At 44.1% G+C, this 17,205-nt stretch overlaps 1 long non-coding RNA gene across 1 annotated transcript; it reads left to right on the plus strand.

The window, feature by feature from the left end:
- Positions 1-4,976: 4,976 nt before the first annotated feature.
- LOC311578322 lies at positions 4,977-8,604 on the plus strand. The gene is made up of 3 exons (XR_014772832.1): positions 4,977-5,108; positions 5,372-5,599; positions 8,236-8,604. It is a non-coding gene; the product is annotated as an uncharacterized lncRNA (long non-coding RNA).
- The last annotated feature ends 8,601 nt before the right edge of the window (positions 8,605-17,205 follow it).

Below are 17,205 nucleotides of genomic sequence, written 5' to 3' on the forward strand. Positions count from 1 at the left end.
ATATATTTTTCCAAGGAAATTATCCATTCCATATTTATTTATTTGTTTGTTTGTTTGTTTAGGTCAGTTGGCTTGGTATTTGTTTGACTCTTTGGTTGGCTTTGGTTTTTCAAGACAGGGTTGCTCTGTGTAGCCCTGACTTTCCTAGAATTTGCTCTATAGAATGTGCTGGCCTCAAACTGAGCAATCCTCCTGCCTCTGTGTGTCCCCCGCCACCCCCCACCGCCCAGTGCTGGTATCAACAGTGTGCAACACTACATGCTGCTGCCATCTAGGTTTTCAAATATACTACCAAAATGCCATTGATGGTTCTCTTGTAACATACTTTTTTCCAAAAGATACATTTATTTATTATGTATACAGTGTTCTGCCTACATGTACACCTATAGGCCAGAAGAGGGCACCAGATCTCATTACAGATGGTTGTGAGCCACCATGTGGTTGCTGGGAATTGAACTCAGGACCTTTGGGAGAGCAGTCAGTGCTCTTAACCACTGAGCTATCTCTCCAGCCCTTGTAACATACTTTAAACTTGGTTCTCCCTATCTATAATGTTCTTGTGCTTCATTCCAAATATTATTTTACACATAGCTTCCCTTATATGGATGAATTGAGCCAGAAGTCTGTCTGTGGTGTTGGGGCGGGGGAGGGGCGGGCGGTGGTGATGGTGGTGGTGGCATTTAGTCTTGTTTTGTTTTATTTGTAGAGTTGGGAATAAAACACACAGCCTTGTGTATGCTCTTTCAACGTACTCTCCCAAGGTCTGGGGGGCAGGGCAGGGGAGGGGGGAGGTAGGTTGGTTTTGATGGTGGTGGTGGTGGTGTTTTGTTTAAATGTGTGTGTGTGTGTGTGTGTGTGTGTGTGTGTGTGTGTGTGTGTGTTTTAGAAACAGTTGTGAACTGCCTTGTGAGTGGTAGGAGCCAAACCCAGGCTTCTCTGTAAGAGCAGGATTTGTTTTTAATGGCTGACCTCCCCCTCAAGACCCTGTCTTGAGGTTTGCTTGTTTTTTGTGGGTTTTTTGTTTTTTGTTTTGTTTTGTTTTGTTTTGTTTTAACTACAGTTTACTTTCTACAGGTGTTTTTTGTTTTGTTTTGTTTTGTTTTGTTTTTTAATCATGTTTTAGGTTTTGTTTTTGTTCTATTTGTCTTTGTTTTTTGTTTGGTTTGTTGTTTTTTTGTTTTGTTTTGTTTTTGTATCACTTTTTCCCTGCTTCATTCTTTTTATTCCTATTTATCTTATCTTCTTACTATATAAGAAGAATATTATGTTATATTATATACTATGGTTTTTTTTTTAATGTCTCACTATATTGGCCTCCCAAGTGCTGAGGCTACGTGCATAACTACTGAGCATTACTACATCCCTTTAGCTGTCTGGTGTAGTCTGTTACTTTTTGCTTTCCCTTTCTTCCTCCCAGTACTGAGGATGGAACTCAAAGCCCCACACATACTTGGCAAAATCTTCCCCACTGTGCTACAGGCCCAGCCTCTGCCGACGGCCCTCTCTTAGTTTCTTGACGACATAGTTGATGGTCTTAATTCTGATTTGGTTTCATTTGGTTTTTCTGAGACAGAGTCTCTCCTAGCCTGTGTTGGCCTTGAACTGCCTCTGCCTCTCATGTGCTGGGATTATAGGCATGTGCCTCAATGTAAAACCTCGTTCATTCATTTCAGACTTCCGTTTTCTGATTTATAAGATTGCAAACTTCTCTCTTGGCACCACTCAAACTGCATTCCCCAAGATGTATAGGCCTTTTTTTTTTTCCAAGACAGGGTTTCTTTGGTATAGACCAGGCTGGCCTTGACCTAACAGAGATCCACCTGCCTCTGCCTCCTGATTGCTGAGAATAAAGGTGTACGCCACAACTGCCCAGCAATGTATAGGCTTCTAAATGATTATCTACTTATTAAAAATTAGAGTTGCTGGGCTGGGGAGATGGTTCAAAAGTTAAGAGCCCTGCTTGTTCTTCCAAAGGTCCTGAGTTTAATTCCTTGCAACCGCTTGGTGGCTCACAACCATCTATAATGAGATCTGGTGCCGTCTTCTGGTGTACATACAGGAAAAAAAACCATATACATAATAAATAAGTAAAATTTTTTTTAATTACAAAGAGCTTCTCCCAATCTCTGAGAACTCTTTTTTAAAAATTAGAATTTCTAAAAATAAAAAATATTCAAAAATGTTATTAAAGTTTAACCAGACAATTAGATTTTTTAAATTTTATTTTCTGTTTTTTTGAGACAAAGTTTCTCTGTGTAGCCTTGGCTGTCCTGGATTCACTTTGTAGACCAGGCTGGCCTTGAACTCACAGAGACCCGCCTGCCTCTGCCTCCCAAATGCTGGGATTAAAGGCGTGCGCTGCCGCCACCACCACCTGGCTGACAATTAGAATTGTTAAAAGGGTAGTTTCTACATGGATCAGATACTTTGTGACTTCTTGAAGCTTGCTTTGGTACATGCTCAATACTTCACAAGAGAATATATCACTTATTGGTGTTTTGGTTTAGTTTGGTTTGGTTTTTGTTGTTGTGTTGTTTTGGTTTTGGTTTTTTTGGGTTTTGGGTTTTTTTGTTTTGTTTTTGAGACACGGTTTCTCTGTGTAGCCTTGGCTGTCCTGGACTCATTTTATAGACCAGGCTGGCTTTGAACTCACAGGAATCCACCTGCTTCTGTTTCCTGAGTGCTGGGATTAAAGGCGTGTACCATCACACTGGCTTATCACTTATTGTTGAGTAATTTTCTGTATGGTTCAGGTCAAACTTGGTAGTTAAATTTAGATTTTCTATAGCCTTGCTAGTATTAAATTTACCCGATATGTCACTTTTTAAAGGGGCATATTAAATTTTCTCTGTGATTGAAGACTGGCAAGTCTTCAGTGAGTAAAGGCCTTGCTTTCTAGGCCTGAGGACCCAAGTTCAATCGCCAGGGCCCACATGGAGGGAAGAGACAATCTGTAAATTGTTCTCTGACCTCCACATGTGTACTATGATGTTCCCACATGTGCAAACAAACATGAAGCAGATATAAGAATATACAAAAAAATTTAAAGTTTTAACTGTTTTATATGACCAAACATGCTAATTTTTCATAAATCTCTCAAAATTTGCTGTCCATATTTTAAATGTATGTTGACAGAGGCAGCAAAAAGGATTGTTAAAACACACACACACACACACACACACACACACACACACACACACTGTAGTATGCACTTTCCTATGTCTTTCTTCCTCTTACTTTTGTTTGGCTGTCCTGGACTTTGTAGACCAGGCTGACCTTGAACTCAAAGCGATTCACCTGCCTCTGCCTCCCAAGTGCAGGGATTAAAGGCGTGTGTCACCACTGCCCGAGCTCTTCTTCTTACTTTTTGCTCTGTGGTGTTTTCTGTTTGTTTGTTTGCGTTTCATTTTTTTTTTTTTAAGTGTATGTGTCTGTGTGCATGTAGGCGTGGTTATGGTTCTGAATATGCTGGGTGAGGGGAGAGGAGGGGTTTGGGTTCCCTAGAGCTGGAGTTACAGGACGTTATGTTCTACCCTGCATGGGTGCTGGGAACTAACCTGGGTCTTCTGCAAGAGCAGCAAGTACTCCTAACCACTGAGCCATCTCTCCAGCCTCTAATGTTTACGGAAACTAGTATGTGTTAAGAGTGATTTGTTACACAGCCCGGATAACTAATACAAAGGTCTTTCAAGATGTACTTTATATAGCCGCTTAGTGTATAGGTTTGCAACAGGATTCATATGCTAACATTTGTAGAATGCTTTAGTTGGACCCTCAGCAAATGAACTGCATATTAGCTACAGAACAGCAACCCTGTATTATTAATGTGATCAGATTGCAACACATTTCATGTTCAATTAACTGAAATGCTCTTTCAGGAGCGTGGCTTGGCTCATCTTCTTCTCCCTACTGCATACTTAGAAAAGGTCACTGTCAAGAGAGAAAAGTATATATGTGATTTAAATGTCTTGACTCAGTTGCTAACAACCGCGAGCATGTTTTCAAATTGGAAAAGCAAGATTAATTTCAGCTTGCTCTTTTTCACACAATGCTCTGTTTACTTTCTGGGATTGCATTTCTCTGCCATGCCGGGCGCCTGGCTTATTAAAGAGTCTGTTCATTTATCCGCCTCCCGGAGTCTCACAAGCCTGACTTTTCAAAAACAGACATGCCAGACTTTGCACCCAAAATAAAAGTGAGCTATATTTTTACTAGAAAACATTTAGTGAAATGAGTTTTTATTCATGAAAATTTCACCAAGTATAAATTCCCCGCTGAAAAGTAATGGGGCCTTTGTATTCCTTAAATAAATAAATGTTTCTTTCCTCAGGAGCCATGGCTACCAAGTCCGCTCTTAAATTCAGGCCTAGTCTGTGGTCCTCTAATAGAAGAGGAACGTGTGGACGGAGATTGTTAAGTCGGCCCTTCCTCTGGCACTGTGGAATAAGGGAAAGCCACTGCTAGGAAGTAACTAGAAGAAAAATAACTAAAAAAGATGAAGGGTGTGAGATAAAGCAAAATTAATGTGTTCAAACACCCTTACTGATCTGACACCTTTACACATAATTATTTTCTTCTAACATTGTCTGATATGTTTAGATATGCAAAAGTCTGCTTTAACTCCAAAGAGAGAGAAAATGTTTTCTTTTGTTTTGTTTGTTTTTTTTCCAAACTGAGGAAGAGAATACAAAAGCTTTTCTGAAAAGTGGGAAAAAAAAGTCTAAAATATATTTAGCCAACGGCTTTTCTTTTTCTTTTTTTCTTGTTTCATTTTCTTTTCCACGTTCACATTGCAAAGAGTTAGAAATCTGGCGTTCTCCTTGAAGAGGTTTACTCCTCTTCATCCGTTTCTGCGCGGAGAGACCTTCCTAGGTGGTGGGGGCAGGCCTCGGAAAACATCACCTTTAGGAGCTTCAGGAGTTTGACGTTGGCCCCTCTCTGCTTTGACAGAAGACTGGCTCCCAGGGTATGGAAGGTACAAGAATTAAACAGAAAGTTTCCGTTCTTATAAAAAAGAAAAGAAAAATACCCGAGGGCTGCTCTCCTGTGACTGTTAAACTGTTTAACGGCTGCTCGCCTTTCTGTCATCGCTACTCTTCTACACGGAGGTAAATATTTTATTAAACATCTTCGAGCTCGGCAGTTTAGGAAGCCCTCTGCCGCCTAGGCCTGGCTGTCGCCCAGCGTTGCCGGGGGTGGGGGGGGGGGTGGGGACGAGGCAGAGGGGGTAAGGGAAGGGGGGCTCAAGCATACGCCTCCTTCACAGAGGAACTGCACAGGCTCACCGTTCTGTCCAGTGCTTCCCACCTGGAAACCATTTTCTCCTCTGGCCTCTCAGACTTAATCTTCCATTTCTTCTTTTTTTAATCAGCCACCAACTTAGTCTTGATGAAAGGGGCCGGGCTCCCAGAAGAAAATAGCTATGCCTTTTAACTCCACCTGGAAACGGTTGACATGGAGACACTGCCACCTTCCCTTACCGCTGGCCTTGGAGCTCCCCCGACCCCACCTCCACCAAGGCTGGCCTTGACAAACAAATCTAAATATCACAGCTGGAAGTACAGGGTCGCCCCGCCACCAATCCCTTCTCGCACTCTCTGTAAGTTGCTCTTTCAACATTCACTCTGTCCACAGACTCACAATTACACATTAGGTTTTTTTAAACTTTAGTTCCCCTTCACACAGTACAGGAGGCGGCCACTGCAGCCATACATATAGCATGGCAACAGTGTCACTCCGTCTTGTGTTTGTATCTCCAGAAAAACCAATCCAACAAAATCTATACAGACGTTTGTAAGAAATTGCCACTTTGTATAAGAAAGGCGCGCTTTGGAGGACTGTGCGTGTGAGCGCCCTCGTCTGGGGAACAGAGGAAGCGTCTTTTGCTGTAGGTTCTCTCATCTGGTGGAGCAGGAAAAGGGAGTCTGTCTCCTCCCTTTCCAGTCTCCCATTCCAGAGTTCGAGTTTCTGCGATCAAATTCTGACATCAAACTCTCACCAACTGAGGGGTTTCCTGTAGACCCACCACAATAGACCGCGCTGCAATTTCTACAATTGTTACCAATCAGCTAAAATTCAAAAACAACAACAACAACAACAAAAAACCCCTAAAAACCTAAAAAAAAAAAAAAAAGGAACTCAAATAAGTTGGAATCAAATTTGCTTAGGCAAATATGGTATTGATATTCATAGAAAGACGGAGAGGGGATAAAGGGAGTGAGAAAAAAGTGTTAGAAGTAAGAGGAGCAAAGGGTAGGCTGCAGCACAAATTGCTTGCTGGGCAAGCCATTCATGCTAAAAATAATGCTGCCTGCAGAGGGCATAACAAATACAAATGTGCTGTGTCTGTGGCAGGAGGAGCCAGAGGCACTAGAATCAGAACAATGCCAAAACAGGACCATCGTATTAGGCAGGTAATGAACATGCCATGAATTTTGAAGTGAGCTCCCCAAAATTAACTTTGCCAGCACCCTCTTACTTTTGTGGGTGTGATGATGCTAGAGGCCCTCTCAGCAGAGGTTGGCCCCATTTCTGGGTTCTAAACAGGCCCTCAAGATCGCCATCCCTGCTCAGCCAATGCCTCATGAGAAAGGAAGGCAAGATCTGGCTTTGTGTCTACTAGTGTGGATCACAGATAATTATAAGCATTAGGGGGGCGGGGGGAATCAATTCCCCAAGTGGCTGATGGGAGGCCTGGCCTGACATAAGGCATTCATGAGAAAGGCCCTTGAAGGCGGGGCTTAGCCCACCCCCAGGCTTGATGCGAACCCACAGCACAAGGAGGCCGTGGAAAACCCTAACACAATGTTTAGCTCAACTCTTAGTAGAGCCGTGTGTGCAAGAAGGGAGGTGGAAATCCGGCGTGTACCAGCAGGTCAGGCCACACACAGTTTATGCTCAGTTCTGCAGGCTGTGTTTTAAACAAGGCGCTAGCAAAGCTGAGCCTGTTCAGACGAGCATAAGGAGGATTGGACTTTGGTCTTTACACAACCCCATGGTAAGCCTCACAATCCTTTCACAACCGGCAATCTCGGAATGGCTCTGCACCAAATCTAGAGTGCCTCAGGAGCCAGGACCCGGAAGCACATTTCTAGTATTTATCTCTTTGAGCTTGTGGAGAGGGACAGTCCTCTATCCATATAAAGGGACCGCTAACCCCGAATCTACCTCCAACATCATTGAAGGGCTGAGTGTGCTCATTTGAGCCAATGTGTGTGGAATACCTATGGAGCGTTCCATCTGTGTACCAGGCAGAGGGGACATGAAGACAAGTCTAGAGTATTTGTCATTGAGGAGCCTATCGTCCGATAAGGACAAACAAGTCCACAAGGAGGTGTGACACACAGTGATGGAAACATGCATTGATTTGAACTGATGCAATTAATTTCTTGAAAGAGTGACAGAAGAGAAAGACAGAGCCCTTGTGGCATAGGCATCTTCAAATATAGGAGGAAAAGGAACCACTGGGTGTGAGAGAGGAGAACCCAGGAACAAGAAAAGATTAGAGTCACAGCCTCTGTGGCTGAGAGTGCTTGCTACACAAGCACAAGTTCGCATCCCCAGCATGCAAATAAAAAGTTGCTGTGGTTACACAGCCTTGCTTGTGGAGTGGAAATGGTGTGTGTGTGTGTGTGTGTGTGTGTGTGTGTGTGTGAAATGGTTGGAGGTTGCTGGCTGCCAGCCTAGCTCCAAGCTCCATGAGAGACCTGGTGTCAAGGGAGTAAGGTGGAGAGCGATAGAGCAGGACAAAACCCAGAGAGAGAGGGGGGGAGGGAGGGAGGGAGGGAGGGAGGGAGGGAGGGAGAGAGAGAGAGAGAGAGAGAGAGAGAGAGAGAGAGAGAAAGAGAGAGAGACTAGAACCAGTAAAATCCAACGTTACAAGACAATACAAGTACCTATCAGTGTTAGATATAGGGGGGCTGGAACCGTGACTCAGCAGTTAAGAACACTTGCTGCTCTTATAAGGGACCTGGGTTCAGTTCCCAGCACCCACGTCAGATGACTGGCCACTACCTGTAATTCCAGTTTGTAGAGAAAACGTAAAATGCAGAGGAGAAAGTATAGTTAAGCAACAACATATGTTGGTGGTGATAAGTGAAACAATGTGCTTGCTACAATAAGAAATGAAATAAGTTGTCCACCTGAACATAGTGATAAGAAGCATAATGTAAGATGAATGTCATAACCCGATATCTCATTGGCTAAAAGGGGTACAACACCTCCCAAAACTGATAGGGTACAGAAGCTGGGTATAAGACCTCTTCAGGTTAGCCGTTGATGTTTACTAAGACCACACCACTGTGCTGACCAAGTTGGACACGCATCCCCAAGTCCACAGATCCACTGAAGACCAGACCAGGGCCCAGACCTGGAGAAGGAAGCCCGTTGTGGACCACTCAGTGCACTGAGACAGATCGCAAAGCCTTACCTGCGAAGCCATCGACCAGACTGTGGCTGTACGCAGCCGGCGAGGAGAGGTGTCCCGATGTCTGCGGTGTGATGAGTGTGTGGGCATCTGTAAAATCTCCATGCTCCTTCCCTTGACTTGAGACACAGTTCTAAGGATCTGATGATCTCTTCTGGCCTCTCCAGACCTCTGTGTACACGTGCACAAAATATTAAATAAACCTTTAAAAGGAAAAAAAAGAAGTGATTGAAACATTTCTAGTCCATTCACTGAGTGTAGAGTGTCCTACTTAGGGGTACTGTTGCTGTGATAAAATGCAATAACCAAAGCAACCTGGGGTGGCGAGGCAGGATGCTTATTAGTTGCAGGTTAACAATCCATCACAGAGAGAGATCAAGACAGGAGCTCAAAAGGGGCAGAGACCTGGAGGCAGGAACTGATGCAGAAGTGGTACTTCTGATGAAGGAGTGATACTTACTGGCTTGCTCCTCATGGGTTACTCAGTCTGCTTTCTTTCTTTCTCTCTCTCTTTCTTTCTTTCTTTCTTTCTTTTGTTTTTGTTTTGTTTTGTTTTGGTTTTTGGTTTTTCGAGGCAGGGTTTCTCTGTGTAGCCTTGGCTGTCCTGGACTTGCTTTGTAGACCAGGCTGGCCTCGAACCCACAGTGATCACCTGCCTCTGCCTCCCAAATTCTGGGATTAAAGGCGTGCACCATCACCGCCCAGCCCTCAGTCTGCTTTCTTATAGCACCCAGGACGCCCAGGCTAGGGATGGCACAACCCACAATAGGCTAGGCCCTCCCTCCTACCCATCAGCAATTAAGAAAATGCTCTACAGGTTTGCTTACAGACCAATCTTATCGAGGCATTTTCTAAACTGGGGTCCTCTTCTCTCAAATGACTCTAGCTTGTGTCAAGTTGACATAAAATTAGCCAGCACATAGAGATTGGAAATTTTGTCCACAGTGGTCAAGACTTTTCATAAAGATAGCCCTGGGCATGGGGCTGCATTCTGTAAGCCTGACATTCTGTTAGCTAAGGCAGGAGGATCTGCTAGCCTGTCTTTTGTAGTGAAACCCAGCCTTCCAAAGCAAATGCCTGGGATGTAGCTCAGTGGTAGAGCTTTGACCTGACTTCACAAGGTCCTGGGCTCAATCCCTAGTACCACAGAGGGAAAACAAAACAGACAAACAAGCAGACAAACAAAAAAGACCCTTCATAAAACTAATGAAAATAGAAACTTACTTCATTTTGAAAGTTTGTGGAAGTGTTGACTGATTGACTGATTGATTGGTTAATTGATTTTTTTTCAAGAGGAGGTTTCTCTGTAAAATCCTGGTTTTCCTGGAACTCACCTTGTAAACTAGCATGGCCTCAAACTCAGAGATCCGCCTGCCTCTGCCTCCGAAGTAATGGGATTAAAGGTGTGTGCCACTAATGCCCTGCTTGGAAGTGTGCCTTTATTAAACACCTATTACATGCCCAGAATATTACTACACATTATGAATGTTCAAAACACCACCAGGTCTAGTGGAGCCCGCTTCAATATTAGTGATAACACCAACACCTTTATGACCGCTAGGGGAGAGTGGAAGAGTAAGGTGTGACGCGTGCAAACAAGTGAGGCAGGCAGAGTGGAGTTTCTGAGGCCAGTGGATCTGATCCTGGGTGACGTTCCTTATGGTCACACAGAAGGGCCAGAAAAAAGAAGGCGCTCACCTTTGTGATGTAGGTATGGTGACCTTCTCCTGTTGGCCTCCCTCCACCTTGCTCATGGGCGGTGTTCTCCCAGGAGTGCCCCCTCGGCACATTTTTTGTTTTCACATCCCTGGCGTTTGCTCCTGCTTTGTTATTTACCGGTGGGATTAATATTACTCTACCCAGCTCACATTGCAGATCCAGCAGGCATTGTTTTTTCATCAGTGGGCTTGTGTTTGGTTGATCAGTTATCCATGCCTAGTGTAAGATGACAAGAGCTATAACACAGAGAAATGATCGTGGGGGAGGCAGCCGTGCCAGCTCTGGGCTTGGCTTCTTTCTTCCTCTTCGTCTTTGTGGGGGCGACCGGGTAGGCAGGTGAATAAAAGGCATGCGGAGTACCTCCGAAGATGGTTAAAACTTTCCATTAAAACCAAACTGGTGACTCTAGCCAATTGGAAGGAATTAAAACAAATGGCGCTGGCTGGTGCAGTCTCTCAGAGTCCTCACTGTGCACCTGAGTCCCTCATCAGCTTCTGGGTGTGACCAGGCCAGTCCCATAGCCCTCAGCCCTCAGTCCTCAGCCCACATCCCACACCATTGTTATATTTTGGGGTGACACTAAAGATTAAAGCCAGGGTCTTGCGGATGCATGGTAAGCCCTCTTACCACTGAGCTGTTAGTTCCAGCTCCCAGAGTGCCCTGTGTGTCTTTTGTGTGCTCACCTGTGGCTTCGTTCTTCCCCGGGTCACCTGATCCCATTATGGTAGCCAGAGGGAAGTTCACAGGACACAAAGCAAACACCCCTGGTCACTTCACACTACATAGAACCCCTTGGCTGTGACTTGAAGGCCTTATGTGACCTAGGTCAGCTTTTCCTGCGCCACCACTTCTGTCCTTTCTCAAAAAGAGCCGTTAGCCAAGTAGAGTCTTCGCCTTGCTAGTGGGTTATCTGGAAACCCCACACAAGCGGAGCCTCAGCTGTGCTGTCCATCGCTGCACATGTGATGCCTAGAATGTTCTGGAACGCGGCGGGAGCTCAGCAAGTGTTTGCTGAATGAACGAGCCTTACATTTCCTTAATACTCTTCCAAAGGGCAGCCTTATTCCGAAAAGCCAACATCAAAATATCATCCAAGAGAAGGGATACATTCAAGAGATGATCACTGAAGTTGCAAGGTGTGTATGTTGACACAGGAAGGTTGTTTCCGGTCTTCAGCAACTGTCTGCAAAGTCCAGGGGAAGAAAAGTTTAACCTCCAAATCAAAAATATTCCCCACTTCACCTCAGATCATTTCCTAACATATTATCTTTCTTCTTCTTCTTCTTCTTCTTCTTCTTCTTCTTCTTCTTCTTCTTCTTCTTCTATATATGTGTGCATCTTTCATGATGTGTGTGTTTTGTGCATATGTGTATGTGTGTATGAATGTATGTATGTATTATTTACCTATGCATCCATCCTGTTGGTTCTGTTGCTCTGAGAACAATGATTACTACAGTTCTAGAGCTGGGCAGGGTGGTTTACTCTTGAGATCCCGGTGCTCAAGAGGCTGAAGCATGAGAGTCATGAGTTCAAAGCCAGCCCTGTATTAATATCAAGTCCCAGGCCCTCACTATCTACATAGCGAGACTCTATCTTTAAAAGAGGAGCGGGGTGGAGCCTGGAAAGATGGCTCAGTGGTTAAGAGTACTTACTGTTCTTGCAGAGGACTACAGGTCAGTTCCCAGCACCCATGTAGGGTGGCTCACAATTACCTCTGAGGCTATGAGGGCCTCAACGCCCTCTTCTGGACTCCATGGGCAGGTACAGTCTCTTTCACACATATATACATAATTACAAAATAAAAATAGCTGGTCATGGTGACACATGCCTTTAACACTAGTGCTTGGGAGGCAAAGGGAGGCAAATCTCTGTGAATGTGAGGTTAGCCTGTCCTATGTAGTGAGTTCCAGGCCAGCCAGAGCCACATAGTGAGATGCTGTCACAAAAACTTTAAATAAAAATACGAAAGTAAATCTAAACAAAATAAGACAAAATGAAACGAAACATATACGTTCCTAGTCAAAATAATTGTGAATGAATATGTTTTCAGATGCTCACAGCAGCATCATAACAGTCGCCAAACAGTAGAAGCTGCCCAATTGCCATTCAACACATGAAAGGATAAGCAAATGCATGTCTGCTATATACACGTAGCGTGTAGCACTGTCCCTACATAAAAGATGAGGAAATGACATCTGCAGCAATGTAGGTGGCTTGAGAATATTGTGATAAATGAAAGACACCAACGTGATGCTACCTATGGGAGGCACCCAGAGGGGTCAGATTCACAGTGACAGACGGTAGAACGGTGTTTGTCAAGGGTTTGGGGGAGGGCAGGGGAGGGCAGGCTTTTGTTGTTTTTTTTTGATGGGTGCTAAAACCCATTGTTCCAGTTTGATATCAAAGAGTCGAAATCAAGCCAAGTGCTGCAGTGTGTGCCTATAATCCTCGCACTCAGAAGGCAGAGGCAGGAGAGTCGTGAGTTCACAGCCAGCCTTAGTACATTAGGAGCTGATACCTGTAGCACGCTTAGAACAATGCTGGCACATAAAGAACCCAGTAAGATGACATCAGAACACTAAGGTTATCAGCATTATCCCCATCATCAAAAGAGAGGACAGTTTATAAACTGATGTGACAGAAGCATGAAGATTCATTTGTGAGGGGAAAAGGACAAGATACATGGCAGTAAGAAAGAGGATAGACCAAAAAAAAAAAAAAAAAAAAAAAAAAAGATACATCTATGGAGATGGGTGACAGCTAGGTCTATAAGTGCATACACATATATGTAACTACATGAATGTGCAAGTGTGACATCATACTTGTGTGTATGTGTGCTAACCACCCTTGGTCAGACCCCTTTGCTGCCCAGCTCAGGGGACACAATCCCATTGTACTCTATGTCAGTAGCAGCCCCCGGTGCCCAATACAAATGGTGTCTCTGGGATCTGCCTACAACAGTGTCCTGCTGACTTAGCTGCATGTGGTCATCATGTCTTTGGAGTACACAGAGACTGGAATAACATCAGTTACCTGTGGGGAAGGGAAGTAGGTGGCTCAGAAGTGGGGAGAGAGACCTCTCACAGTGAAGTGTCAGTGTCCTTTCAACTTAGGACCACGCAAGTGCATAATGGGACACATGGTGCCCAGGCAGTAAGAAAAGAGTTGGGAAAAGAAATTGATACCCGGATGTTAAGCTGATATGTAAAAATAATGGTGCATGTTGAAGAGTTATGGGAAATACAGACAAGCACCGAGAGGTGTGGAGAGGAGAACAGCAATTAAGTATGATTCCTTCTTCATCCTGAGACCCAGCCCCTGGTCTCTGGCTAGCTCTGAGTACTGTCCTTGAGCACTTTGAAGGTCAGCATCATATAGGAGGGGAAGGGTCGCAGGTGTGTCCAAACTTCTGACACTTCTATATGGCACTGTCATCTACAAAGTTCGTGCTTAAGAACTTTGCAGTTGACTGGGCGGTGGTGGCACATGCTTTTAGGTCCCAGCACTCAGTAGGGAGAGGTGAGCATGTCTCTGGGAATTCGAGCCAGCCTGGTCTACAGTGCAAGTTCCAGAACAGCCAGGGTTGTTATGCAGAGAGACATTGTCTTGAACATCTCCTGCAAAAGAACCTTGCTTTTGAATTACTCACCCCCCAAAAAAGAAAATCTCTGTCTCTGTCTCTGTTTCTCTCTCTCTCTCTCTCTCTCTCTCTCTCTCTCTCTCTCTCTCTCTCTCTCTCTCACACACACACACACACACACACACACATACACACACACACACACATACACCAAAGCAAAAAGTCTCATAATATTTGATTAAGTTTATAGTTTCATCTTGAGCCATACTCATAGCTGTCTTGGGCTCATGTTACCCTCTAGGCCACAGGTTGAAAGTGCTACTAATAAGCCAGGTGTGGTGGCACATGCCTTTAATCCCAGCACTCAGGAGGCAGAGGCAGGCGGATCGCTGTGAGTTCGAGGCCAGCCTGGTCTACAAAGTGAGTCCAGAAAACGCAAGACTACACAGAGAAACTCTGTTTTGAAAAAAAAAAAGTGCTACTATACTAATAAATCTGGTATCTGGTCCAACACTTGTTTTGTCAATAAAGCTTTATTGAAACATTCTAGATCCTACTGCAACAGCACCATTTAGTTATGATAAAGACCATGTGATTCTCTGTAGCAAAAGTTTCAGTTTCTTTAAAAACTCAGTTATGTTACCTAAAAAGGTTTTTGTTTTAATCCCAAATACAGGATATGGAACTGCTTTTAGTTTATCCACAGCTGATAATTACCTTGTGTGGCTCGGAAAGGGGCGTTGTCTTTGCCAGGTACAGATAGTTTAATTCTAAGGACTCTGAGAGGGTATAAATATCAGAGCCCAGAGAGAGAGAGAGAGGAAGCATCACTCTGAGGAGAAGTTGGAGAAGGAAGAAGGCTGATGCTGGATATTCTGATGACTGAGATTAGCATTGCCCCCAAAGAACCCAACAACCTTAACAGGCTGGAAGTAGCTAAAGAGGTCTATGCCCCCCCACCCCTTCTAACCTTCTTTCTCTCCTACCTGGGGGGGAGGGTTGGAAGGGAGGTAGAGGCATAAGGAACCCCAACTAAGATAGAGTGTAAAAGTAGCGTCTACAGTGCTCAAAACTGAAAGTATTGGGCTGGGTGTGATGATTCATCTCTGCTGTTCTAGCTCTCTTGAGGCCAAGGCAGGAAGACCACCCTGAGTTCAAGATGTCTGAAACACTATGGAAAGGTTAGGGTCGGACTCTCACCTACATAATTCCAGCACAGATAGGGCTATATAACAAAACAAAAATATTTCCTATCAGTTGTGGAGAAAGTCTACAGTACAGATGCTAATATAGAGAAAAGAACAGAATTTTTGAATGAGCATGTCTGGGATTCGGGTTTAAGAGTGGGCATGTCTGGGGGCGAGTCTCAGCACCATTGCTGCACAGGTGGTTGTGGAGATTAATTATAATGTGTGTGAGACCCATCGTAAGTCTTTCATGGCATATGCTTATTCATTTTTAAAACAGTGTGAAGACCGCAGCTATATTTTCATTACTGCTTTTCTTTCATCTAATATATCACAAATAACTTTCTCACTTCTTAAAAATATGCATAAGCATTTGCTTTCTCTTCCTTTATTAGCTTAACTTTTATTATAGGTTTAACAATAACTTGGAAAAGTAGAAAGAGTAAGATAATAACCACATATCTCTTCCATAAAAGCTGGTAACACTTGGTCTTACTGAGGTCATCTACTTCTACTTTGTTGCTGAAATAGTTTAACAAAACTGCAGATACTGTGACATTTTTGTTGCAAATACTTCCATATGCATTCCAAAGGGTATGTTTTCCATATAACTTGAAAATATTTTTTCTTTTATCTGTCCATCTATCTTATCTATCATCTATCTATCTATCTATCTATCTATCTATTGGGCAGACTCTCTCTGGGTACCTCTGGCTAGTCTGGGACTGTGTAGACCAAGTTGGACTGAAACTCACATAGATCCACCTGCCTCCATCTCCCAAGTGGTGGGATTAAAGGTGTGAGCCACCATGCCCAGCCAATAACTTCTTAATGACCACTCAAACTTACTCTACATACAAATCTCTCAGTTGTCTCCTCTACTTCTTTCACACATGATTTCTTCAAACCAGCGTCTACTCAGGGCCCATTCATTGCATTTGAAGGTCTCATGTCACTTTAAAGCTACGGCAGTTTGTCACCCTTGTCCCCAGCCACCCCTTCACACCCACTTTCCCAGTGCATATCCTTCACCTGTGAATGAAGCAGGCTAGATGAACAATGTACCAAGCAACTAAAGGTACCAGGACATGCGCACCCATTTCCTTAATTCTGGATGTTTCCATGGATTTGAATATGCCCTTTAGCTTAGACAATGCCACAAAGAACATCTTTCTCAAACCTTCAATTGGCATGAAAGTAAATTTACATAGTCCTTTACAGTTAGCTATTAGTGTGCTAACCTACCTCTTCTTCCTTTTTCTACTTTGAAGACAGTGAGTTGTGACATCACTTCATGTCTCTCTGCCTTTTCGGGGACTGAATTTTGTCACCAAGTAGGGTGGGTACTGCTCTACACAAACTAGCTCTTCTGTTTTGTAGACGGGGTCTCATTCTGTAGCCCAGGCTGGCCTCAAACTCATGATTATCCTGCCTCGGCCAGCGAAGTGCTGGGCCCACAGACAGGGAGCCACCATGCTTGGCTTCACCCTATCTGCTTTTGTTTGGACACAATGAGTTATGCCCTGCTGCCTCCTACAGCCATCCTGCACCTCCTCACCTTTGCAAATCACTGCCCACCCTGAAGCCCACCCCAGTTAACATGTTCTGGATGATATGCCTCTGTCCCTGATCTGTCCTGCAGAAGTGGTCCCTCCTCTGTGCCCACTCTGATGACATCAGCGCTGCTGGCTGTTTTTGGCTGGCTACTGCTCTTCCATTAAATCTCCTGTCCTGGAGAGTGGTGACTATCATTTCTGCAAGTCTGATGTCCACAGGATCCCACTGGCAGGATAAACAAACATGTGGCAAGTCAGAGGGTGGGAGGTCACAGTTATCAACCTTCATGAGAAAGCTGGGTGACCTTAGACAAGTCTCTGTGCCTTTATAAGCACCTATCAAAAAGAAATAAAGCATGGCCTGGTGGCACAGACCTGGAATCCTAGCTATTCAGGAGGCTGGCCAGCAGGGTAACAAACTCAAGGCCTGTCAAGGCCACAGAGTGAGTTCAGGGCCAGCCTGGGCAAATTAATAAAACCCTGTCTCAAATTTTTAAAAATTAAAATAATTTTTAAAAACAGGCCTGGGGTGTAAGTTAGTGATGAGTGCTTGCCAGCATGCAGAGCAGGAACAAAATGGCAGCAACTTGTTAAAAATAAATGTAAAATAAATTTACACTTTAGTACATCAGGAAGTCAAGGCAGAGGCACCAACGTTCATTGCAATGAAACCAGCGTTGGATGAGTGACAACCAATAGGACTTGTTTGCACATGATAAGAAACAAGAGGGGTACAAT

The sequence above is a fragment of the Acomys minous genome (assembly GCF_964271855.1).
Source record: "Acomys minous genome assembly, chromosome: 12".
Lineage (NCBI taxonomy): Eukaryota > Metazoa > Chordata > Mammalia > Rodentia > Muridae > Acomys > Acomys minous.